This window comes from Schistocerca gregaria, chromosome 5 (assembly GCF_023897955.1).
Source record: "Schistocerca gregaria isolate iqSchGreg1 chromosome 5, iqSchGreg1.2, whole genome shotgun sequence".
In the NCBI taxonomy this organism is placed as follows: domain Eukaryota; kingdom Metazoa; phylum Arthropoda; class Insecta; order Orthoptera; family Acrididae; genus Schistocerca; species Schistocerca gregaria.
Genome location: NC_064924.1, coordinates 74,581,152 through 74,606,153, shown reverse-complemented (window position 1 = coordinate 74,606,153; position 25,002 = coordinate 74,581,152). Strand labels below are relative to the sequence as shown.

The 25,002-nt window shown below is 49.5% G+C and overlaps 18 non-coding genes across 18 annotated transcripts; all 18 read left to right on the top strand.

The window, feature by feature from the left end:
- Positions 1 to 2,915: 2,915 nt before the first annotated feature.
- Positions 2,916 to 3,034, top strand: LOC126274745 (5S ribosomal RNA). Its single transcript, XR_007550303.1, has one exon. It is a non-coding gene; the product is annotated as a 5S ribosomal RNA (ribosomal RNA).
- A 1,146-nt stretch (positions 3,035 to 4,180) lies between these two features.
- On the top strand, positions 4,181 to 4,299 carry LOC126274744 (5S ribosomal RNA). The gene has a single exon (XR_007550302.1). It is a non-coding gene; the product is annotated as a 5S ribosomal RNA (ribosomal RNA).
- Positions 4,300 to 5,466: 1,167 nt separating this feature from the next.
- On the top strand, positions 5,467 to 5,585 carry LOC126274743 (5S ribosomal RNA). Its single transcript, XR_007550301.1, has one exon. It is a non-coding gene; the product is annotated as a 5S ribosomal RNA (ribosomal RNA).
- Positions 5,586 to 6,729: 1,144 nt separating this feature from the next.
- Positions 6,730 to 6,848, top strand: LOC126274742 (5S ribosomal RNA). Its single transcript, XR_007550300.1, has one exon. It is a non-coding gene; the product is annotated as a 5S ribosomal RNA (ribosomal RNA).
- Positions 6,849 to 7,994: 1,146 nt separating this feature from the next.
- Positions 7,995 to 8,113, top strand: LOC126274741 (5S ribosomal RNA). Its single transcript, XR_007550299.1, has one exon. It is a non-coding gene; the product is annotated as a 5S ribosomal RNA (ribosomal RNA).
- Positions 8,114 to 9,259: 1,146 nt separating this feature from the next.
- Positions 9,260 to 9,378, top strand: LOC126274740 (5S ribosomal RNA). Its single transcript, XR_007550298.1, has one exon. It is a non-coding gene; the product is annotated as a 5S ribosomal RNA (ribosomal RNA).
- A 1,146-nt stretch (positions 9,379 to 10,524) lies between these two features.
- LOC126274738 (5S ribosomal RNA) lies at positions 10,525 to 10,643 on the top strand. Its single transcript, XR_007550296.1, has one exon. It is a non-coding gene; the product is annotated as a 5S ribosomal RNA (ribosomal RNA).
- Positions 10,644 to 11,789: 1,146 nt separating this feature from the next.
- LOC126274737 (5S ribosomal RNA) lies at positions 11,790 to 11,908 on the top strand. The gene has a single exon (XR_007550295.1). It is a non-coding gene; the product is annotated as a 5S ribosomal RNA (ribosomal RNA).
- Positions 11,909 to 13,054: 1,146 nt separating this feature from the next.
- LOC126274736 (5S ribosomal RNA) lies at positions 13,055 to 13,173 on the top strand. Its single transcript, XR_007550294.1, has one exon. It is a non-coding gene; the product is annotated as a 5S ribosomal RNA (ribosomal RNA).
- A 1,146-nt stretch (positions 13,174 to 14,319) lies between these two features.
- LOC126274735 (5S ribosomal RNA) lies at positions 14,320 to 14,438 on the top strand. Its single transcript, XR_007550293.1, has one exon. It is a non-coding gene; the product is annotated as a 5S ribosomal RNA (ribosomal RNA).
- Positions 14,439 to 15,584: 1,146 nt separating this feature from the next.
- Positions 15,585 to 15,703, top strand: LOC126274734 (5S ribosomal RNA). The gene has a single exon (XR_007550292.1). It is a non-coding gene; the product is annotated as a 5S ribosomal RNA (ribosomal RNA).
- A 1,146-nt stretch (positions 15,704 to 16,849) lies between these two features.
- LOC126274732 (5S ribosomal RNA) lies at positions 16,850 to 16,968 on the top strand. Its single transcript, XR_007550290.1, has one exon. It is a non-coding gene; the product is annotated as a 5S ribosomal RNA (ribosomal RNA).
- Positions 16,969 to 18,114: 1,146 nt separating this feature from the next.
- Positions 18,115 to 18,233, top strand: LOC126274731 (5S ribosomal RNA). Its single transcript, XR_007550289.1, has one exon. It is a non-coding gene; the product is annotated as a 5S ribosomal RNA (ribosomal RNA).
- Positions 18,234 to 19,379: 1,146 nt separating this feature from the next.
- On the top strand, positions 19,380 to 19,498 carry LOC126274729 (5S ribosomal RNA). The gene has a single exon (XR_007550288.1). It is a non-coding gene; the product is annotated as a 5S ribosomal RNA (ribosomal RNA).
- A 1,146-nt stretch (positions 19,499 to 20,644) lies between these two features.
- Positions 20,645 to 20,763, top strand: LOC126274728 (5S ribosomal RNA). The gene has a single exon (XR_007550287.1). It is a non-coding gene; the product is annotated as a 5S ribosomal RNA (ribosomal RNA).
- Positions 20,764 to 21,909: 1,146 nt separating this feature from the next.
- Positions 21,910 to 22,028, top strand: LOC126274727 (5S ribosomal RNA). The gene has a single exon (XR_007550286.1). It is a non-coding gene; the product is annotated as a 5S ribosomal RNA (ribosomal RNA).
- A 1,146-nt stretch (positions 22,029 to 23,174) lies between these two features.
- Positions 23,175 to 23,293, top strand: LOC126274725 (5S ribosomal RNA). Its single transcript, XR_007550284.1, has one exon. It is a non-coding gene; the product is annotated as a 5S ribosomal RNA (ribosomal RNA).
- A 1,146-nt stretch (positions 23,294 to 24,439) lies between these two features.
- Positions 24,440 to 24,558, top strand: LOC126274724 (5S ribosomal RNA). Its single transcript, XR_007550283.1, has one exon. It is a non-coding gene; the product is annotated as a 5S ribosomal RNA (ribosomal RNA).
- The last annotated feature ends 444 nt before the right edge of the window (positions 24,559 to 25,002 follow it).

Below are 25,002 nucleotides of genomic sequence, written 5' to 3'. Positions count from 1 at the left end.
TTTTTAAGGTGTCACATGCTGTCTGTACCTTGGGCCTGTCCGACGGCGGTTTGGGACTTGTCGATTTTTCAGCCAAATGTGCGGCTCTCCTTTGGAAGAGAATTACCGCTGTTATGCAGAAGGCACCTTGCAGTCCCACCGCGGTTGTTTTTAATCGTTATCGTCCTCATTCTGAAGTGGCACCTGTTTCTGTGTCGCACATCCCGTTTTATCTTTCTTACGTGCGCCGCTACTATTTCGATAATAGTTACCTGACACTTCGTGACATCTCCGCCCACACGGTTAGCGCTGTCTGCGATGCTATACGCGGACCTCCTATTCGTTGCAAGTGGGAGTATCGATTGCCACGCTGCAACTGGGTGGCAGTGTGGCAAAACCTCGCCAACAAAGTCCTCCCGGCTTCCGTACACGCTGCATGGTACAAGGTGGTGCATCGCACCATCCCTACCAACTCCAAACTTCATTCCATCAACCTTATCCCATCTGGAGTGTGTGACGTGTGTACTGTCGACGATACTCTTGAACACCGCTTTGCGTGTGACCGCTTCCGCCGTGTTTGGGACGTCGCCAGGGATATGATTCGTCTGATTCAGCGGGTGGACGCTCGAACCGTTACTGTGGATGATGTATTAATTCCGCAGTGTGTCGTCTACCCCACCACCAAGCGAAATGCCACGGTGTGGATCTTTGGCCATACAGTTTTTGCTATTTTCTCTTTAAAGTTGTGTACCGATTTGGACTTCCTTACCTATTTATGGACCCAACATTCTCAGATTCAGACATCGCCACATTATCGGCAAAATTTTGCAAATTTTTTGCAGGTCGCACTGGCGCATGCTTTTGCGCGTATGTCGGTACCTGCGTAACATGGATGTTATTGTCTCGTATTTTCAAATTGCCCTTGTTCGACACAATATGAATAAATGCGACTTTCTCTATGTTTTCTGGAACGAAAATTGCCGAAACTTGACTATCGAACGACATCAGAAGTCTTTTCAGTTTTTTCTGGACGTTATTGCCAAACTTCTTGTTTGGCATGAGTGTCGGTATTATTAGTTTCTTTTTTCTTTTTTCTTTTTTTTCCCCGTATGTGGCGTGACGAGATTCTTTACTGATGTTTCAGTTCTAGTTTCTAGTGGTGACTGTTTGCGTTATTTTTTTTTCTTTTTTCTTTTTTCATTTCTTTTACTGTCGAGCGCTCCCACTTCTCGTCACGTGTCTGCGCTCGGCACTTTTGGAACCTTTCGTCGGTGTGGGATTTCACACCGGGATTACCGGCGCTTTAAAATAGCGTTTTGTTTCATGTTGTTTTTACTATACCTAGGCTGTTGCGATTTCTCTTTTTTTTCATACATGAAATATTGTTTTGTTTTACGGTCGATATGAGTGGTGACGGGTGTGGGGGCGACACTGTGGCCAGGCCTCAGACTAATTGACCCCTGCCCTCATTGCCGCCGCCTGCCAGCCACGCTCGATGCCCGACCGACAATGACTTTCCTTTTCCGGTGGATGCGTCGTCCTGGTTGCGTACAAATGTTTTGTGTTCCCTTTGGACAGTCGTCATCATCGATTGTTACGGTGTGAATCCGCCTTATCTTTCCGTTTCCTCTCTCTGTTTTTGGCGTATAAATGGGAGGCATTTATCACATTTCGTTTTCACGTGTTGCAGGCCTATTTAATTTATGAAAAAAAAAGTGCTGTTGGCTCCCTCTCATTAAAAAAAAAAAAAAAAAGAAAAAAAAAAAAAAAAAAAAAAGGTGCTGTTGGCTCCCTCTCTTCTTTTAAATTTTATGTCACTACACCTGCCAGTCCTCTTTTCATACAAACTCTCAGGTGCGACAAAGATGCTTCCACAAGCATTTTAAACCACTGTATTAAACGTAAGATGTGAAATTACAGCAATGAACTCAGTTTGAACAAGAATGCGCGGAGGAAGAGTGCTAGGAACTCGTTGAAAATAACGAAACACTGCGAATCGACGGATGTGCTCTTAAAATGCGTCAGAGCCTACTGTTTTGTAGGAACGCTAAATTCCAATTTTGTAGCAGTGCACAACGGCAAATTTGTAAACAAAAATTTACCTTTCGTCGCTACAAGAGATGGATACTTTGCCGAACAGTCTGTGTCTTGTGTGCATGTTTTCGCACCTTTCCACGGCACGGCGCAGCACAGAGCGGCTCTGGTAGCTCCGAACGGCCGCACACGGCGCCTCGGACACGTCGGTTCGGCCCGCGCCCATCTCGCAGATGCTTCTCGTACTTGTGCTGTCATATGGACCACGACCCGAGCGGCAGCGAGCGGCAGTCGAGCAAAGTCGGGACAAGTCGGGACGGAAGGGGACAGCCGAGAATGCACCGTGCGAATTACGCAAATATCTGGAAGCGCGACGCGTGTCAGGCAGGTGAGACCGCTTCCCTCTGTCTTCATTTCTTGCTTTCTTGTCACTACCCCTGCCAGCCCTTTTTTCATGCTACCTTTCTCATGTGACATAGATGCTTCCATACTGATTTTAAACTATCGTAAGATACGATATTAAGGAGCTCAATTTGAAAAGAGTGCGCCAAGGAAGACTTCCAAAGAGTCTCTGGAAATAACAAAACAGTGTGAAGTGACAGAAATGTTGTGAAATACGTCAGGGCATATTGTTTTGTAGCAGTGCACAACGGCAAATTTGTAAACAAAAATTTACCTTTCGTCGCTACAAGAGATGGATACTTTGTCGAACAAACGAATGACAGGCGGTGCAACGAGCAGCTGTGTTGTGCGTCTGACCCACGTGGCGGCGCGCCGCACAGCGCGTCGCCTTCGAGGTGGAAGGACGTGCTTTGCGTCAAATGTGCCACCGAAAACGGAGATTGCGTGTGTTGGGAGGAGAGGCGAAGCCTTCTTCTGCCGTGCGGCTACTGTATAAGGACGCCAACGGCCATACCATGTTGAATACACCGGTTCTCGTCCGATCACCGAAGTTAAGCAACATCGGGCCCGGTTAGTACTTGGATGGGTGACCGCCTGGGAACACCGGGTGCTGTTGGCTCCCTCTCTTCTTTTAAATTTTATGTCACTACACCTGCCAGTCCTCTTTTCATACAAACTCTCAGGTGCGACAAAGATGCTTCCACAAGCATTTTAAACCACTGTATTAAACGTAAGATGTGAAATTACAGCAATGAACTCAGTTTGAACAAGAATGCGCGGAGGAAGAGTGCTAGGAACTCGTTGAAAATAACGAAACACTGCGAATCGACGGATGTGCTCTTAAAATGCGTCAGAGCCTACTGTTTTGTAGGAACGCTAAATTCCAATTTTGTAGCAGTGCACAACGGCAAATTTGTAAACAAAAATTTACCTTTCGTCGCTACAAGAGATGGATACTTTGCCGAACAGCCTGTGTCTTGTGTGCATGTTTTCGCACCTTTCCACGGCACGGCGCAGCACAGAGCGGCTCTGGTAGCTCCGAACGGCCGCACACGGCGCCTCGGACACGTCGGTTCGGCCCGCGCCCATCTCGCAGATGCTTCTCGTACTTGTGCTGTCATATGGACCACGACCCGAGCGGCAGCGAGCGGCAGTCGAGCAAAGTCGGGACAAGTCGGGACGGAAGGGGACAGCCGAGAATGCACCGTGCGAATTACGCAAATATCTGGAAGCGCGACGCGTGTCAGGCAGGTGAGACCGCTTCCCTCTGTCTTCATTTCTTGCTTTCTTGTCACTACCCCTGCCAGCCCTTTTTTCATGCTACCTTTCTCATGTGACATAGATGCTTCCATACTGATTTTAAACTATCGTAAGATACGATATTAAGGAGCTCAATTTGAAAAGAGTGCGCCAAGGAAGACTTCCAAAGAGTCTCTGGAAATAACAAAACAGTGTGAAGTGACAGAAATGTTGTGAAATACGTCAGGGCATATTGTTTTGTAGCAGTGCACAACGGCAAATTTGTAAACAAAAATTTACCTTTCGTCGCTACAAGAGATGGATACTTTGTCGAACAAACGAATGACAGGCGGTGCAACGAGCAGCTGTGTTGTGCGTCTGACCCACGTGGCGGCGCGCCGCACAGCGCGTCGCCTTCGAGGTGGAAGGACGTGCTTTGCGTCAAATGTGCCACCGAAAACGGAGATTGCGTGTGTTGGGAGGAGAGGCGAAGCCTTCTTCTGCCGTGCGGCTACTGTATAAGGACGCCAACGGCCATACCATGTTGAATACACCGGTTCTCGTCCGATCACCGAAGTTAAGCAACATCGGGCCCGGTTAGTACTTGGATGGGTGACCGCCTGGGAACACCGGGTGCTGTTGGCTCCCTCTCTTCTTTTAAATTTTATGTCACTACACCTGCCAGTCCTCTTTTCATACAAACTCTCAGGTGCGACAAAGATGCTTCCACAAGCATTTTAGATGCTTCCACAAGCATTTTAAACCACTGTATTAAACGTAAGATGTGAAATTACAGCAATGAACTCAGTTTGAACAAGAATGCGTGGAGGAAGAGTGCTAGGAACTCGTTGAAAATAACGAAACACTGCGAATCGACGGATGTGCTCTTAAAATGCGTCAGAGCCTACTGTTTTGTAGGAGCGCTAAATTCCAATTTTGTAGCAGTGCACAACGGCAAATTTGTAAACAAAAATTTACCTTTCGTCGCTACAAGAGATGGATACTTTGCCGAACAGCCTGTGTCTTGTGTGCATGTTTTCGCACCTTTCCACGGCACGGCGCAGCACAGAGCGGCTCTGGTAGCTCCGAACGGCCGCACACGGCGCCTCGGACACGTCGGTTCGGCCCGCGCCCATCTCGCAGATGCTTCTCGTACTTGTGCTGTCATATGGACCACGACCCGAGCGGCAGCGAGCGGCAGTCGAGCAAAGTCGGGACAAGTCGGGACGGAAGGGGACAGCCGAGAATGCACCGTGCGAATTACGCAAATATCTGGAAGCGCGACGCGTGTCAGGCAGGTGAGACCGCTTCCCTCTGTCTTCATTTCTTGCTTTCTTGTCACTACCCCTGCCAGCCCTTTTTTCATGCTACCTTTCTCATGTGACATAGATGCTTCCATACTGATTTTAAACTATCGTAAGATACGATATTAAGGAGCTCAATTTGAAAAGAGTGCGCCAAGGAAGACTTCCAAAGAGTCTCTGGAAATAACAAAACAGTGTGAAGTGACAGAAATGTTGTGAAATACGTCAGGGCATATTGTTTTGTAGCAGTGCACAACGGCAAATTTGTAAACAAAAATTTACCTTTCGTCGCTACAAGAGATGGATACTTTGTCGAACAAACGAATGACAGGCGGTGCAACGAGCAGCTGTGTTGTGCGTCTGACCCACGTGGCGGCGCGCCGCACAGCGCGTCGCCTTCGAGGTGGAAGGACGTGCTTTGCGTCAAATGTGCCACCGAAAACGGAGATTGCGTGTGTTGGGAGAAGAGGCGAAGCCTTCTTCTGCCGTGCGGCTACTGTATAAGGACGCCAACGGCCATACCATGTTGAATACACCGGTTCTCGTCCGATCACCGAAGTTAAGCAACATCGGGCCCGGTTAGTACTTGGATGGGTGACCGCCTGGGAACACCGGGTGCTGTTGGCTCCCTCTCTTCTTTTAAATTTTATGTCACTACACCTGCCAGTCCTCTTTTCATACAAACTCTCAGGTGCGACAAAGATGCTTCCACAAGCATTTTAAACCACTGTATTAAACGTAAGATGTGAAATTACAGCAATGAACTCAGTTTGAACAAGAATGCGCGGAGGAAGAGTGCTAGGAACTCGTTGAAAATAACGAAACACTGCGAATCGACGGATGTGCTCTTAAAATGCGTCAGAGCCTACTGTTTTGTAGGAGCGCTAAATTCCAATTTTGTAGCAGTGCACAACGGCAAATTTGTAAACAAAAATTTACCTTTCGTCGCTACAAGAGATGGATACTTTGCCGAACAGCCTGTGTCTTGTGTGCATGTTTTCGCACCTTTCCACGGCACGGCGCAGCACAGAGCGGCTCTGGTAGCTCCGAACGGCCGCACACGGCGCCTCGGACACGTCGGTTCGGCCCGCGCCCATCTCGCAGATGCTTCTCGTACTTGTGCTGTCATATGGACCACGACCCGAGCGGCAGCGAGCGGCAGTCGAGCAAAGTCGGGACAAGTCGGGACGGAAGGGGACAGCCGAGAATGCACCGTGCGAATTACGCAAATATCTGGAAGCGCGACGCGTGTCAGGCAGGTGAGACCGCTTCCCTCTGTCTTCATTTCTTGCTTTCTTGTCACTACCCCTGCCAGCCCTTTTTTCATGCTACCTTTCTCATGTGACATAGATGCTTCCATACTGATTTTAAACTATCGTAAGATACGATATTAAGGAGCTCAATTTGAAAAGAGTGCGCCAAGGAAGACTTCCAAAGAGTCTGGAAATAACAAAACAGTGTGAAGTGACAGAAATGTTGTGAAATACGTCAGGGCATATTGTTTTGTAGCAGTGCACAACGGCAAATTTGTAAACAAAAATTTACCTTTCGTCGCTACAAGAGATGGATTCTTTGTCGAACAAACGAATGACAGGCGGTGCAACGAGCAGCTGTGTTGTGCGTCTGACCCACGTGGCGGCGCGCCGCACAGCGCGTCGCCTTCGAGGTGGAAGGACGTGCTTTGCGTCAAATGTGCCACCGAAAACGGAGATTGCGTGTGTTGGGAGGAGAGGCGAAGCCTTCTTCTGCCGTGCGGCTACTGTATAAGGACGCCAACGGCCATACCATGTTGAATACACCGGTTCTCGTCCGATCACCGAAGTTAAGCAACATCGGGCCCGGTTAGTACTTGGATGGGTGACCGCCTGGGAACACCGGGTGCTGTTGGCTCCCTCTCTTCTTTTAAATTTTATGTCACTACACCTGCCAGTCCTCTTTTCATACAAACTCTCAGGTGCGACAAAGATGCTTCCACAAGCATTTTAAACCACTGTATTAAACGTAAGATGTGAAATTACAGCAATGAACTCAGTTTGAACAAGAATGCGCGGAGGAAGAGTGCTAGGAACTCGTTGAAAATAACGAAACACTGCGAATCGACGGATGTGCTCTTAAAATGCGTCAGAGCCTACTGTTTTGTAGGAGCGCTAAATTCCAATTTTGTAGCAGTGCACAACGGCAAATTTGTAAACAAAAATTTACCTTTCGTCGCTACAAGAGATGGATACTTTGCCGAACAGCCTGTGTCTTGTGTGCATGTTTTCGCACCTTTCCACGGCACGGCGCAGCACAGAGCGGCTCTGGTAGCTCCGAACGGCCGCACACGGCGCCTCGGACACGTCGGTTCGGCCCGCGCCCATCTCGCAGATGCTTCTCGTACTTGTGCTGTCATATGGACCACGACCCGAGCGGCAGCGAGCGGCAGTCGAGCAAAGTCGGGACAAGTCGGGACGGAAGGGGACAGCCGAGAATGCACCGTGCGAATTACGCAAATATCTGGAAGCGCGACGCGTGTCAGGCAGGTGAGACCGCTTCCCTCTGTCTTCATTTCTTGCTTTCTTGTCACTACCCCTGCCAGCCCTTTTTTCATGCTACCTTTCTCATGTGACATAGATGCTTCCATACTGATTTTAAACTATCGTAAGACACGATATTAAGGAGCTCAATTTGAAAAGAGTGCGCCAAGGAAGACTTCCAAAGAGTCTCTGGAAATAACAAAACAGTGTGAAGTGACAGAAATGTTGTGAAATACGTCAGGGCATATTGTTTTGTAGCAGTGCACAACGGCAAATTTGTAAACAAAAATTTACCTTTCGTCGCTACAAGAGATGGATACTTTGTCGAACAAACGAATGACAGGCGGTGCAACGAGCAGCTGTGTTGTGCGTCTGACCCACGTGGCGGCGCGCCGCACAGCGCGTCGCCTTCGAGGTGGAAGGACGTGCTTTGCGTCAAATGTGCCACCGAAAACGGAGATTGCGTGTGTTGGGAGGAGAGGCGAAGCCTTCTTCTGCCGTGCGGCTACTGTATAAGGACGCCAACGGCCATACCATGTTGAATACACCGGTTCTCGTCCGATCACCGAAGTTAAGCAACATCGGGCCCGGTTAGTACTTGGATGGGTGACCGCCTGGGAACACCGGGTGCTGTTGGCTCCCTCTCTTCTTTTAAATTTTATGTCACTACACCTGCCAGTCCTCTTTTCATACAAACTCTCAGGTGCGACAAAGATGCTTCCACAAGCATTTTAAACCACTGTATTAAACGTAAGATGTGAAATTACAGCAATGAACTCAGTTTGAACAAGAATGCGCGGAGGAAGAGTGCTAGGAACTCGTTGAAAATAACGAAACACTGCGAATCGACGGATGTGCTCTTAAAATGCGTCAGAGCCTACTGTTTTGTAGGAGCGCTAAATTCCAATTTTGTAGCAGTGCACAACGGCAAATTTGTAAACAAAAATTTACCTTTCGTCGCTACAAGAGATGGATACTTTGCCGAACAGCCTGTGTCTTGTGTGCATGTTTTCGCACCTTTCCACGGCACGGCGCAGCACAGAGCGGCTCTGGTAGCTCCGAACGGCCGCACACGGCGCCTCGGACACGTCGGTTCGGCCCGCGCCCATCTCGCAGATGCTTCTCGTACTTGTGCTGTCATATGGACCACGACCCGAGCGGCAGCGAGCGGCAGTCGAGCAAAGTCGGGACAAGTCGGGACGGAAGGGGACAGCCGAGAATGCACCGTGCGAATTACGCAAATATCTGGAAGCGCGACGCGTGTCAGGCAGGTGAGACCGCTTCCCTCTGTCTTCATTTCTTGCTTTCTTGTCACTACCCCTGCCAGCCCTTTTTTCATGCTACCTTTCTCATGTGACATAGATGCTTCCATACTGATTTTAAACTATCGTAAGATACGATATTAAGGAGCTCAATTTGAAAAGAGTGCGCCAAGGAAGACTTCCAAAGAGTCTCTGGAAATAACAAAACAGTGTGAAGTGACAGAAATGTTGTGAAATACGTCAGGGCATATTGTTTTGTAGCAGTGCACAACGGCAAATTTGTAAACAAAAATTTACCTTTCGTCGCTACAAGAGATGGATACTTTGTCGAACAAACGAATGACAGGCGGTGCAACGAGCAGCTGTGTTGTGCGTCTGACCCACGTGGCGGCGCGCCGCACAGCGCGTCGCCTTCGAGGTGGAAGGACGTGCTTTGCGTCAAATGTGCCACCGAAAACGGAGATTGCGTGTGTTGGGAGGAGAGGCGAAGCCTTCTTCTGCCGTGCGGCTACTGTATAAGGACGCCAACGGCCATACCATGTTGAATACACCGGTTCTCGTCCGATCACCGAAGTTAAGCAACATCGGGCCCGGTTAGTACTTGGATGGGTGACCGCCTGGGAACACCGGGTGCTGTTGGCTCCCTCTCTTCTTTTAAATTTTATGTCACTACACCTGCCAGTCCTCTTTTCATACAAACTCTCAGGTGCGACAAAGATGCTTCCACAAGCATTTTAAACCACTGTATTAAACGTAAGATGTGAAATTACAGCAATGAACTCAGTTTGAACAAGAATGCGCGGAGGAAGAGTGCTAGGAACTCGTTGAAAATAACGAAACACTGCGAATCGACGGATGTGCTCTTAAAATGCGTCAGAGCCTACTGTTTTGTAGGAGCGCTAAATTCCAATTTTGTAGCAGTGCACAACGGCAAATTTGTAAACAAAAATTTACCTTTCGTCGCTACAAGAGATGGATACTTTGCCGAACAGTCTGTGTCTTGTGTGCATGTTTTCGCACCTTTCCACGGCACGGCGCAGCACAGAGCGGCTCTGGTAGCTCCGAACGGCCGCACACGGCGCCTCGGACACGTCGGTTCGGCCCGCGCCCATCTCGCAGATGCTTCTCGTACTTGTGCTGTCATATGGACCACGACCCGAGCGGCAGCGAGCGGCAGTCGAGCAAAGTCGGGACAAGTCGGGACGGAAGGGGACAGCCGAGAATGCACCGTGCGAATTACGCAAATATCTGGAAGCGCGACGCGTGTCAGGCAGGTGAGACCGCTTCCCTCTGTCTTCATTTCTTGCTTTCTTGTCACTACCCCTGCCAGCCCTTTTTTCATGCTACCTTTCTCATGTGACATAGATGCTTCCATACTGATTTTAAACTATCGTAAGATACGATATTAAGGAGCTCAATTTGAAAAGAGTGCGCCAAGGAAGACTTCCAAAGAGTCTCTGGAAATAACAAAACAGTGTGAAGTGACAGAAATGTTGTGAAATACGTCAGGGCATATTGCTTTGTAGCAGTGCACAACGGCAAATTTGTAAACAAAAATTTACCTTTCGTCGCTACAAGAGATGGATACTTTGTCGAACAAACGAATGACAGGCGGTGCAACGAGCAGCTGTGTTGTGCGTCTGACCCACGTGGCGGCGCGCCGCACAGCGCGTCGCCTTCGAGGTGGAAGGACGTGCTTTGCGTCAAATGTGCCACCGAAAACGGAGATTGCGTGTGTTGGGAGGAGAGGCGAAGCCTTCTTCTGCCGTGCGGCTACTGTATAAGGACGCCAACGGCCATACCATGTTGAATACACCGGTTCTCGTCCGATCACCGAAGTTAAGCAACATCGGGCCCGGTTAGTACTTGGATGGGTGACCGCCTGGGAACACCGGGTGCTGTTGGCTCCCTCTCTTCTTTTAAATTTTATGTCACTACACCTGCCAGTCCTCTTTTCATACAAACTCTCAGGTGCGACAAAGATGCTTCCACAAGCATTTTAAACCACTGTATTAAACGTAAGATGTGAAATTACAGCAATGAACTCAGTTTGAACAAGAATGCGCGGAGGAAGAGTGCTAGGAACTCGTTGAAAATAACGAAACACTGCGAATCGACGGATGTGCTCTTAAAATGCGTCAGAGCCTACTGTTTTGTAGGAGCGCTAAATTCCAATTTTGTAGCAGTGCACAACGGCAAATTTGTAAACAAAAATTTACCTTTCGTCGCTACAAGAGATGGATACTTTGCCGAACAGTCTGTGTCTTGTGTGCATGTTTTCGCACCTTTCCACGGCACGGCGCAGCACAGAGCGGCTCTGGTAGCTCCGAACGGCCGCACACGGCGCCTCGGACACGTCGGTTCGGCCCGCGCCCATCTCGCAGATGCTTCTCGTACTTGTGCTGTCATATGGACCACGACCCGAGCGGCAGCGAGCGGCAGTCGAGCAAAGTCGGGACAAGTCGGGACGGAAGGGGACAGCCGAGAATGCACCGTGCGAATTACGCAAATATCTGGAAGCGCGACGCGTGTCAGGCAGGTGAGACCGCTTCCCTCTGTCTTCATTTCTTGCTTTCTTGTCACTACCCCTGCCAGCCCTTTTTTCATGCTACCTTTCTCATGTGACATAGATGCTTCCATACTGATTTTAAACTATCGTAAGATACGATATTAAGGAGCTCAATTTGAAAAGAGTGCGCCAAGGAAGACTTCCAAAGAGTCTCTGGAAATAACAAAACAGTGTGAAGTGACAGAAATGTTGTGAAATACGTCAGGGCATATTGTTTTGTAGCAGTGCACAACGGCAAATTTGTAAACAAAAATTTACCTTTCGTCGCTACAAGAGATGGATACTTTGTCGAACAAACGAATGACAGGCGGTGCAACGAGCAGCTGTGTTGTGCGTCTGACCCACGTGGCGGCGCGCCGCACAGCGCGTCGCCTTCGAGGTGGAAGGACGTGCTTTGCGTCAAATGTGCCACCGAAAACGGAGATTGCGTGTGTTGGGAGGAGAGGCGAAGCCTTCTTCTGCCGTGCGGCTACTGTATAAGGACGCCAACGGCCATACCATGTTGAATACACCGGTTCTCGTCCGATCACCGAAGTTAAGCAACATCGGGCCCGGTTAGTACTTGGATGGGTGACCGCCTGGGAACACCGGGTGCTGTTGGCTCCCTCTCTTCTTTTAAATTTTATGTCACTACACCTGCCAGTCCTCTTTTCATACAAACTCTCAGGTGCGACAAAGATGCTTCCACAAGCATTTTAAACCACTGTATTAAACGTAAGATGTGAAATTACAGCAATGAACTCAGTTTGAACAAGAATGCGCGGAGGAAGAGTGCTAGGAACTCGTTGAAAATAACGAAACACTGCGAATCGACGGATGTGCTCTTAAAATGCGTCAGAGCCTACTGTTTTGTAGGAGCGCTAAATTCCAATTTTGTAGCAGTGCACAACGGCAAATTTGTAAACAAAAATTTACCTTTCGTCGCTACAAGAGATGGATACTTTGCCGAACAGTCTGTGTCTTGTGTGCATGTTTTCGCACCTTTCCACGGCACGGCGCAGCACAGAGCGGCTCTGGTAGCTCCGAACGGCCGCACACGGCGCCTCGGACACGTCGGTTCGGCCCGCGCCCATCTCGCAGATGCTTCTCGTACTTGTGCTGTCATATGGACCACGACCCGAGCGGCAGCGAGCGGCAGTCGAGCAAAGTCGGGACAAGTCGGGACGGAAGGGGACAGCCGAGAATGCACCGTGCGAATTACGCAAATATCTGGAAGCGCGACGCGTGTCAGGCAGGTGAGACCGCTTCCCTCTGTCTTCATTTCTTGCTTTCTTGTCACTACCCCTGCCAGCCCTTTTTTCATGCTACCTTTCTCATGTGACATAGATGCTTCCATACTGATTTTAAACTATCGTAAGATACGATATTAAGGAGCTCAATTTGAAAAGAGTGCGCCAAGGAAGACTTCCAAAGAGTCTCTGGAAATAACAAAACAGTGTGAAGTGACAGAAATGTTGTGAAATACGTCAGGGCATATTGTTTTGTAGCAGTGCACAACGGCAAATTTGTAAACAAAAATTTACCTTTCGTCGCTACAAGAGATGGATACTTTGTCGAACAAACGAATGACAGGCGGTGCAACGAGCAGCTGTGTTGTGCGTCTGACCCACGTGGCGGCGCGCCGCACAGCGCGTCGCCTTCGAGGTGGAAGGACGTGCTTTGCGTCAAATGTGCCACCGAAAACGGAGATTGCGTGTGTTGGGAGGAGAGGCGAAGCCTTCTTCTGCCGTGCGGCTACTGTATAAGGACGCCAACGGCCATACCATGTTGAATACACCGGTTCTCGTCCGATCACCGAAGTTAAGCAACATCGGGCCCGGTTAGTACTTGGATGGGTGACCGCCTGGGAACACCGGGTGCTGTTGGCTCCCTCTCTTCTTTTAAATTTTATGTCACTACACCTGCCAGTCCTCTTTTCATACAAACTCTCAGGTGCGACAAAGATGCTTCCACAAGCATTTTAAACCACTGTATTAAACATAAGATGTGAAATTACAGCAATGAACTCAGTTTGAACAAGAATGCGCGGAGGAAGAGTGCTAGGAACTCGTTGAAAATAACGAAACACTGCGAATCGACGGATGTGCTCTTAAAATGCGTCAGAGCCTACTGTTTTGTAGGAGCGCTAAATTCCAATTTTGTAGCAGTGCACAACGGCAAATTTGTAAACAAAAATTTACCTTTCGTCGCTACAAGAGATGGATACTTTGCCGAACAGCCTGTGTCTTGTGTGCATGTTTTCGCACCTTTCCACGGCACGGCGCAGCACAGAGCGGCTCTGGTAGCTCCGAACGGCCGCACACGGCGCCTCGGACACGTCGGTTCGGCCCGCGCCCATCTCGCAGATGCTTCTCGTACTTGTGCTGTCATATGGACCACGACCCGAGCGGCAGCGAGCGGCAGTCGAGCAAAGTCGGGACAAGTCGGGACGGAAGGGGACAGCCGAGAATGCACCGTGCGAATTACGCAAATATCTGGAAGCGCGACGCGTGTCAGGCAGGTGAGACCGCTTCCCTCTGTCTTCATTTCTTGCTTTCTTGTCACTACCCCTGCCAGCCCTTTTTTCATGCTACCTTTCTCATGTGACATAGATGCTTCCATACTGATTTTAAACTATCGTAAGATACGATATTAAGGAGCTCAATTTGAAAAGAGTGCGCCAAGGAAGACTTCCAAAGAGTCTCTGGAAATAACAAAACAGTGTGAAGTGACAGAAATGTTGTGAAATACGTCAGGGCATATTGTTTTGTAGCAGTGCACAACGGCAAATTTGTAAACAAAAATTTACCTTTCGTCGCTACAAGAGATGGATACTTTGTCGAACAAACGAATGACAGGCGGTGCAACGAGCAGCTGTGTTGTGCGTCTGACCCACGTGGCGGCGCGCCGCACAGCGCGTCGCCTTCGAGGTGGAAGGACGTGCTTTGCGTCAAATGTGCCACCGAAAACGGAGATTGCGTGTGTTGGGAGGAGAGGCGAAGCCTTCTTCTGCCGTGCGGCTACTGTATAAGGACGCCAACGGCCATACCATGTTGAATACACCGGTTCTCGTCCGATCACCGAAGTTAAGCAACATCGGGCCCGGTTAGTACTTGGATGGGTGACCGCCTGGGAACACCGGGTGCTGTTGGCTCCCTCTCTTCTTTTAAATTTTATGTCACTACACCTGCCAGTCCTCTTTTCATACAAACTCTCAGGTGCGACAAAGATGCTTCCACAAGCATTTTAAACCACTGTATTAAACGTAAGATGTGAAATTACAGCAATGAACTCAGTTTGAACAAGAATGCGCGGAGGAAGAGTGCTAGGAACTCGTTGAAAATAACGAAACACTGCGAATCGACGGATGTGCTCTTAAAATGCGTCAGAGCCTACTGTTTTGTAGGAGCGCTAAATTCCAATTTTGTAGCAGTGCACAACGGCAAATTTGTAAACAAAAATTTACCTTTCGTCGCTACAAGAGATGGATACTTTGCCGAACAGCCTGTGTCTTGTGTGCATGTTTTCGCACCTTTCCACGGCACGGCGCAGCACAGAGCGGCTCTGGTAGCTCCGAACGGCCGCACACGGCGCCTCGGACACGTCGGTTCGGCCCGCGCCCATCTCGCAGATGCTTCTCGTACTTGTGCTGTCATATGGACCACGACCCGAGCGGCAGCGAGCGGCAGTCGAGCAAAGTCGGGACAAGTCGGGACGGAAGGGGACAGCCGAGAATGCACCGTGCGAATTACGCAAATATCTGGAAGCGCGACGCGTGTCAGGCAGGTGAGACCGCTTCCCTCTGTCTTCATTTCTTGCTTTCTTGTCACTACCCCTGCCAGCCCTTTTTTCATGCTACCTTTCTCATGTGACATAGATGCTTCCATACTGATTTTAAACTATCGTAAGATACGATATTAAGGAGCTCAATTTGAAAAGAGTGCGCCAAGGAAGACTTCCAAAGAGTCTCTGGAAATAACAAAACAGTGTGAAGTGACAGAAATGTTGTGAAATACGTCAGGGCATATTGTTTTGTAGCAGTGCACAACGGCAAATTTGTAAACAAAAATTTACCTTTCGTCGCTACAAGAGATGGATACTTTGTCGAACAAACGAATGACAGGCGGTGCAACGAGCAGCTGTGTTGTGCGTCTGACCCACGTGGCGGCGCGCCGCACAGCGCGTCGCCTTCGAGGTGGAAGGACGTGCTTTGCGTCAAATGTGCCACCGAAAACGGAGATTGCGTGTGTTGGGAGGAGAGGCGAAGCCTTCTTCTGCCGTGCGGCTACTGTATAAGGACGCCAACGGCCATACCATGTTGAATACACCGGTTCTCGTCCGATCACCGAAGTTAAGCAACATCGGGCCCGGTTAGTACTTGGATGGGTGACCGCCTGGGAACACCGGGTGCTGTTGGCTCCCTCTCTTCTTTTAAATTTTATGTCACTACACCTGCCAGTCCTCTTTTCATACAAACTCTCAGGTGCGACAAAGATGCTTCCACAAGCATTTTAAACCACTGTATTAAACGTAAGATGTGAAATTACAGCAATGAACTCAGTTTGAACAAGAATGCGCGGAGGAAGAGTGCTAGGAACTCGTTGAAAATAACGAAACACTGCGAATCGACGGATGTGCTCTTAAAATGCGTCAGAGCCTACTGTTTTGTAGGAGCGCTAAATTCCAATTTTGTAGCAGTGCACAACGGCAAATTTGTAAACAAAAATTTACCTTTCGTCGCTACAAGAGATGGATACTTTGCCGAACAGCCTGTGTCTTGTGTGCATGTTTTCGCACCTTTCCACGGCACGGCGCAGCACAGAGCGGCTCTGGTAGCTCCGAACGGCCGCACACGGCGCCTCGGACACGTCGGTTCGGCCCGCGCCCATCTCGCAGATGCTTCTCGTACTTGTGCTGTCATATGGACCACGACCCGAGCGGCAGCGAGCGGCAGTCGAGCAAAGTCGGGACAAGTCGGGACGGAAGGGGACAGCCGAGAATGCACCGTGCGAATTACGCAAATATCTGGAAGCGCGACGCGTGTCAGGCAGGTGAGACCGCTTCCCTCTGTCTTCATTTCTTGCTTTCTTGTCACTACCCCTGCCAGCCCTTTTTTCATGCTACCTTTCTCATGTGACATAGATGCTTCCATACTCATTTTAAACTATCGTAAGATACGATATTAAGGAGCTCAATTTGAAAAGAGTGCGCCAAGGAAGACTTCCAAAGAGTCTCTGGAAATAACAAAACAGTGTGAAGTGACAGAAATGTTGTGAAATACGTCAGGGCATATTGTTTTGTAGCAGTGCACAACGGCAAATTTGTAAACAAAAATTTACCTTTCGTCGCTACAAGAGATGGATACTTTGTCGAACAAACGAATGACAGGCGGTGCAACGAGCAGCTGTGTTGTGCGTCTGACCCACGTGGCGGCGCGCCGCACAGCGCGTCGCCTTCGAGGTGGAAGGACGTGCTTTGCGTCAAATGTGCCACCGAAAACGGAGATTGCGTGTGTTGGGAGGAGAGGCGAAGCCTTCTTCTGCCGTGCGGCTACTGTATAAGGACGCCAACGGCCATACCATGTTGAATACACCGGTTCTCGTCCGATCACCGAAGTTAAGCAACATCGGGCCCGGTTAGTACTTGGATGGGTGACCGCCTGGGAACACCGGGTGCTGTTGGCTCCCTCTCTTCTTTTAAATTTTATGTCACTACACCTGCCAGTCCTCTTTTCATACAAACTCTCAGGTGCGACAAAGATGCTTCCACAAGCATTTTAAACCACTGTATTAAACGTAAGATGTGAAATTACAGCAATGAACTCAGTTTGAACAAGAATGCGCGGAGGAAGAGTGCTAGGAACTCGTTGAAAATAACGAAACACTGCGAATCGACGGATGTGCTCTTAAAATGCGTCAGAGCCTACTGTTTTGTAGGAGCGCTAAATTCCAATTTTGTAGCAGTGCACAACGGCAAATTTGTAAACAAAAATTTACCTTTCGTCGCTACAAGAGATGGATACTTTGCCGAACAGCCTGTGTCTTGTGTGCATGTTTTCGCACCTTTCCACGGCACGGCGCAGCACAGAGCGGCTCTGGTAGCTCCGAACGGCCGCACACGGCGCCTCGGACACGTCGGTTCGGCCCGCGCCCATCTCGCAGATGCTTCTCGTACTTGTGCTGTCATATGGACCACGACCCGAGCGGCAGCGAGCGGCAGTCGAGCAAAGTCGGGACAAGTCGGGACGGAAGGGGACAGCCGAGAATGCACCGTGCGAATTACGCAAATATCTGGAAGCGCGACGCGTGTCAGGCAGGTGAGACCGCTTCCCTCTGTCTTCATTTCTTGCTTTCTTGTCACTACCCCTGCCAGCCCTTTTTTCATGCTACCTTTCTCATGTGACATAGATGCTTCCATACTGATTTTAAACTATCGTAAGATACGATATTAAGGAGCTCAATTTGAAAAGAGTGCGCCAAGGAAGACTTCCAAAGAGTCTCTGGAAATAACAAAACAGTGTGAAGTGACAGAAATGTTGTGAAATACGTCAGGGCATATTGTTTTGTAGCAGTGCACAACGGCAAATTTGTAAACAAAAATTTACCTTTCGTCGCTACAAGAGATGGATACTTTGTCGAACAAACGAATGACAGGCGGTGCAACGAGCAGCTGTGTTGTGCGTCTGACCCACGTGGCGGCGCGCCGCACAGCGCGTCGCCTTCGAGGTGGAAGGACGTGCTTTGCGTCAAATGTGCCACCGAAAACGGAGATTGCGTGTGTTGGGAGGAGAGGCGAAGCCTTCTTCTGCCGTGCGGCTACTGTATAAGGACGCCAACGGCCATACCATGTTGAATACACCGGTTCTCGTCCGATCACCGAAGTTAAGCAACATCGGGCCCGGTTAGTACTTGGATGGGTGACCGCCTGGGAACACCGGGTGCTGTTGGCTCCCTCTCTTCTTTTAAATTTTATGTCACTACACCTGCCAGTCCTCTTTTCATACAAACTCTCAGGTGCGACAAAGATGCTTCCACAAGCATTTTAAACCACTGTATTAAACGTAAGATGTGAAATTACAGCAATGAACTCAGTTTGAACAAGAATGCGCGGAGGAAGAGTGCTAGGAACTCGTTGAAAATAACGAAACACTGCGAATCGACGGATGTGCTCTTAAAATGCGTCAGAGCCTACTGTTTTGTAGGAGCGCTAAATTCCAATTTTGTAGCAGTGCACAACGGCAAATTTGTAAACAAAAATTTACCTTTCGTCGCTACAAGAGATGGATACTTTGCCGAACAGCCTGTGTCTTGTGTGCATGTTTTCGCACCTTTCCACGGCACGGCGCAGCACAGAGCGGCTCTGGTAGCTCCGAACGGCCGCACACGGCGCCTCGGACACGTCGGTTCGGCCCGCGCCCATCTCGCAGATGCTTCTCGTACTTGTGCTGTCATATGGACCACGACCCGAGCGGCAGCGAGCGGCAGTCGAGCAAAGTCGGGACAAGTCGGGACGGAAGGGGACAGCCGAGAATGCACCGTGCGAATTACGCAAATATCTGGAAGCGCGACGCGTGTCAGGCAGGTGAGACCGCTTCCCTCTGTCTTCATTTCTTGCTTTCTTGTCACTACCCCTGCCAGCCCTTTTTTCATGCTACCTTTCTCATGTGACATAGATGCTTCCATACTGATTTTAAACTATCGTAAGATACGATATTAAGGAGCTCAATTTGAAAAGAGTGCGCCAAGGAAGACTTCCAAAGAGTCTCTGGAAATAACAAAACAGTGTGAAGTGACAGAAATGTTGTGAAATACGTCAGGGCATATTGTTTTGTAGCAGTGCACAACGGCAAATTTGTAAACAAAAATTTACCTTTCGTCGCTACAAGAGATGGATACTTTGTCGAACAAACGAATGACAGGCGGTGCAACGAGCAGCTGTGTTGTGCGTCTGACCCACGTGGCGGCGCGCCGCACAGCGCGTCGCCTTCGAGGTGGAAGGACGTGCTTTGCGTCAAATGTGCCACCGAAAACGGAGATTGCGTGTGTTGGGAGGAGAGGCGAAGCCTTCTTCTGCCGTGCGGCTACTGTATAAGGACGCCAACGGCCATACCATGTTGAATACACCGGTTCTCGTCCGATCACCGAAGTTAAGCAACATCGGGCCCGGTTAGTACTTGGATGGGTGACCGCCTGGGAACACCGGGTGCTGTTGGCTCCCTCTCTTCTTTTAAATTTTATGTCACTACACCTGCCAGTCCTCTTTTCATACAAACTCTCAGGTGCGACAAAGATGCTTCCACAAGCATTTTAAACCACTGTATTAAACGTAAGATGTGAAATTACAGCAATGAACTCAGTTTGAACAAGAATGCGCGGAGGAAGAGTGCTAGGAACTCGTTGAAAATAACGAAACACTGCGAATCGACGGATGTGCTCTTAAAATGCGTCAGAGCCTACTGTTTTGTAGGAGCGCTAAATTCCAATTTTGTAGCAGTGCACAACGGCAAATTTGTAAACAAAAATTTACCTTTCGTCGCTACAAGAGATGGATACTTTGCCGAACAGCCTGTGTCTTGTGTGCATGTTTTCGCACCTTTCCACGGCACGGCGCAGCACAGAGCGGCTCTGGTAGCTCCGAACGGCCGCACACGGCGCCTCGGACACGTCGGTTCGGCCCGCGCCCATCTCGCAGATGCTTCTCGTACTTGTGCTGTCATATGGACCACGACCCGAGCGGCAGCGAGCGGCAGTCGAGCAAAGTCGGGACAAGTCGGGACGGAAGGGGACAGCCGAGAATGCACCGTGCGAATTACGCAAATATCTGGAAGCGCGACGCGTGTCAGGCAGGTGAGACCGCTTCCCTCTGTCTTCATTTCTTGCTTTCTTGTCACTACCCCTGCCAGCCCTTTTTTCATGCTACCTTTCTCATGTGACATAGATGCTTCCATACTGATTTTAAACTATCGTAAGATACGATATTAAGGAGCTCAATTTGAAAAGAGTGCGCCAAGGAAGACTTCCAAAGAGTCTCTGGAAATAACAAAACAGTGTGAAGTGACAGAAATGTTGTGAAATACGTCAGGGCATATTGTTTTGTAGCAGTGCACAACGGCAAATTTGTAAACAAAAATTTACCTTTCGTCGCTACAAGAGATGGATACTTTGTCGAACAAACGAATGACAGGCGGTGCAACGAGCAGCTGTGTTGTGCGTCTGACCCACGTGGCGGCGCGCCGCACAGCGCGTCGCCTTCGAGGTGGAAGGACGTGCTTTGCGTCAAATGTGCCACCGAAAACGGAGATTGCGTGTGTTGGGAGGAGAGGCGAAGCCTTCTTCTGCCGTGCGGCTACTGTATAAGGACGCCAACGGCCATACCATGTTGAATACACCGGTTCTCGTCCGATCACCGAAGTTAAGCAACATCGGGCCCGGTTAGTACTTGGATGGGTGACCGCCTGGGAACACCGGGTGCTGTTGGCTCCCTCTCTTCTTTTAAATTTTATGTCACTACACCTGCCAGTCCTCTTTTCATACAAACTCTCAGGTGCGACAAAGATGCTTCCACAAGCATTTTAAACCACTGTATTAAACGTAAGATGTGAAATTACAGCAATGAACTCAGTTTGAACAAGAATGCGCGGAGGAAGAGTGCTAGGAACTCGTTGAAAATAACGAAACACTGCGAATCGACGGATGTGCTCTTAAAATGCGTCAGAGCCTACTGTTTTGTAGGAGCGCTAAATTCCAATTTTGTAGCAGTGCACAACGGCAAATTTGTAAACAAAAATTTACCTTTCGTCGCTACAAGAGATGGATACTTTGCCGAACAGCCTGTGTCTTGTGTGCATGTTTTCGCACCTTTCCACGGCACGGCGCAGCACAGAGCGGCTCTGGTAGCTCCGAACGGCCGCACACGGCGCCTCGGACACGTCGGTTCGGCCCGCGCCCATCTCGCAGATGCTTCTCGTACTTGTGCTGTCATATGGACCACGACCCGAGCGGCAGCGAGCGGCAGTCGAGCAAAGTCGGGACAAGTCGGGACGGAAGGGGACAGCCGAGAATGCACCGTGCGAATTACGCAAATATCTGGAAGCGCGACGCGTGTCAGGCAGGTGAGACCGCTTCCCTCTGTCTTCATTTCTTGCTTTCTTGTCACTACCCCTGCCAGCCCTTTTTTCATGCTACCTTTCTCATGTGACATAGATGCTTCCATACTGATTTTAAACTATCGTAAGATACGATATTAAGGAGCTCAATTTGAAAAGAGTGCGCCAAGGAAGACTTCCAAAGAGTCTCTGGAAATAACAAAACAGTGTGAAGTGACAGAAATGTTGTGAAATACGTCAGGGCATATTGTTTTGTAGCAGTGCACAACGGCAAATTTGTAAACAAAAATTTACCTTTCGTCGCTACAAGAGATGGATACTTTGTCGAACAAACGAATGACAGGCGGTGCAACGAGCAGCTGTGTTGTGCGTCTGACCCACGTGGCGGCGCGCCGCACAGCGCGTCGCCTTCGAGGTGGAAGGACGTGCTTTGCGTCAAATGTGCCACCGAAAACGGAGATTGCGTGTGTTGGGAGGAGAGGCGAAGCCTTCTTCTGCCGTGCGGCTACTGTATAAGGACGCCAACGGCCATACCATGTTGAATACACCGGTTCTCGTCCGATCACCGAAGTTAAGCAACATCGGGCCCGGTTAGTACTTGGATGGGTGACCGCCTGGGAACACCGGGTGCTGTTGGCTCCCTCTCTTCTTTTAAATTTTATGTCACTACACCTGCCAGTCCTCTTTTCATACAAACTCTCAGGTGCGACAAAGATGCTTCCACAAGCATTTTAAACCACTGTATTAAACGTAAGATGTGAAATTACAGCAATGAACTCAGTTTGAACAAGAATGCGCGGAGGAAGAGTGCTAGGAACTCGTTGAAAATAACGAAACACTGCGAATCGACGGATGTGCTCTTAAAATGCGTCAGAGCCTACTGTTTTGTAGGAGCGCTAAATTCCAATTTTGTAGCAGTGCACAACGGCAAATTTGTAAACAAAAATTTACCTTTCGTCGCTACAAGAGATGGATACTTTGCCGAACAGCCTGTGTCTTGTGTGCATGTTTTCGCACCTTTCCACGGCACGGCGCAGCACAGAGCGGCTCTGGTAGCTCCGAACGGCCGCACACGGCGCCTCGGACACGTCGGTTCGGCCCGCGCCCATCTCGCAGATGCTTCTCGTACTTGTGCTGTCATATGGACCACGACCCGAGCGGCAGCGAGCGGCAGTCGAGCAAAGTCGGGACAAGTCGGGACGGAAGGGGACAGCCGAGAATGCACCGTGCGAATTACGCAAATATCTGGAAGCGCGACGCGTGTCAGGCAGGTGAGACCGCTTCCCTCTGTCTTCATTTCTTGCTTTCTTGTCACTACCCCTGCCAGCCCTTTTTTCATGCTACCTTTCTCATGTGACATAGATGCTTCCATACTGATTTTAAACTATCGTAAGATACGATATTAAGGAGCTCAATTTGAAAAGAGTGCGCCAAGGAAGACTTCCAAAGAGTCTCTGGAAATAACAAAACAGTGTGAAGTGACAGAAATGTTGTGAAATACGTCAGGGCATATTGTTTTGTAGCAGTGCACAACGGCAAATTTGTAAACAAAAATTTACCTTTCGTCGCTACAAGAGATGGATACTTTGTCGAACAAACGAATGACAGGCGGTGCAACGAGCAGCTGTGTTGTGCGTCTGACCCACGTGGCGGCGCGCCGCACAGCGCGTCGCCTTCGAGGTGGAAGGACGTGCTTTGCGTCAAATGTGCCACCGAAAACGGAGATTGCGTGTGTTGGGAGGAGAGGCGAAGCCTTCTTCTGCCGTGCGGCTACTGTATAAGGACGCCAACGGCCATACCATGTTGAATACACCGGTTCTCGTCCGATCACCGAAGTTAAGCAACATCGGGCCCGGTTAGTACTTGGATGGGTGACCGCCTGGGAACACCGGGTGCTGTTGGCTCCCTCTCTTCTTTTAAATTTTATGTCACTACACCTGCCAGTCCTCTTTTCATACAAACTCTCAGGTGCGACAAAGATGCTTCCACAAGCATTTTAAACCACTGTATTAAACGTAAGATGTGAAATTACAGCAATGAACTCAGTTTGAACAAGAATGCGCGGAGGAAGAGTGCTAGGAACTCGTTGAAAATAACGAAACACTGCGAATCGACGGATGTGCTCTTAAAATGCGTCAGAGCCTACTGTTTTGTAGGAGCGCTAAATTCCAATTTTGTAGCAGTGCACAACGGCAAATTTGTAAACAAAAATTTACCTTTCGTCGCTACAAGAGATGGATACTTTGCCGAACAGCCTGTGTCTTGTGTGCATGTTTTCGCACCTTTCCACGGCACGGCGCAGCACAGAGCGGCTCTGGTAGCTCCGAACGGCCGCACACGGCGCCTCGGACACGTCGGTTCGGCCCGCGCCCATCTCGCAGATGCTTCTCGTACTTGTGCTGTCATATGGACCACGACCCGAGCGGCAGCGAGCGGCAGTCGAGCAAAGTCGGGACAAGTCGGGACGGAAGGGGACAGCCGAGAATGCACCGTGCGAATTACGCAAATATCTGGAAGCGCGACGCGTGTCAGGCAGGTGAGACCGCTTCCCTCTGTCTTCATTTCTTGCTTTCTTGTCACTACCCCTGCCAGCCCTTTTTTCATGCTACCTTTCTCATGTGACATAGATGCTTCCATACTGATTTTAAACTATCGTAAGATACGATATTAAGGAGCTCAATTTGAAAAGAGTGCGCCAAGGAAGACTTCCAAAGAGTCTCTGGAAATAACAAAACAGTGTGAAGTGACAGAAATGTTGTGAAATACGTCAGGGCATATTGTTTTGTAGCAGTGCACAACGGCAAATTTGTAAACAAAAATTTACCTTTCGTCGCTACAAGAGATGGATACTTTGTCGAACAAACGAATGACAGGCGGTGCAACGAGCAGCTGTGTTGTGCGTCTGACCCACGTGGCGGCGCGCCGCACAGCGCGTCGCCTTCGAGGTGGAAGGACGTGCTTTGCGTCAAATGTGCCACCGAAAACGGAGATTGCGTGTGTTGGGAGGAGAGGCGAAGCCTTCTTCTGCCGTGCGGCTACTGTATAAGGACGCCAACGGCCATACCATGTTGAATACACCGGTTCTCGTCCGATCACCGAAGTTAAGCAACATCGGGCCCGGTTAGTACTTGGATGGGTGACCGCCTGGGAACACCGGGTGCTGTTGGCTCCCTCTCTTCTTTTAAATTTTATGTCACTACACCTGCCAGTCCTCTTTTCATACAAACTCTCAGGTGCGACAAAGATGCTTCCACAAGCATTTTAAACCACTGTATTAAACGTAAGATGTGAAATTACAGCAATGAACTCAGTTTGAACAAGAATGCGCGGAGGAAGAGTGCTAGGAACTCGTTGAAAATAACGAAACACTGCGAATCGACGGATGTGCTCTTAAAATGCGTCAGAGCCTACTGTTTTGTAGGAGCGCTAAATTCCAATTTTGTAGCAGTGCACAACGGCAAATTTGTAAACAAAAATTTACCTTTCGTCGCTACAAGAGATGGATACTTTGCCGAACAGCCTGTGTCTTGTGTGCATGTTTTCGCACCTTTCCACGGCACGGCGCAGCACAGAGCGGCTCTGGTAGCTCCGAACGGCCGCACACGGCGCCTCG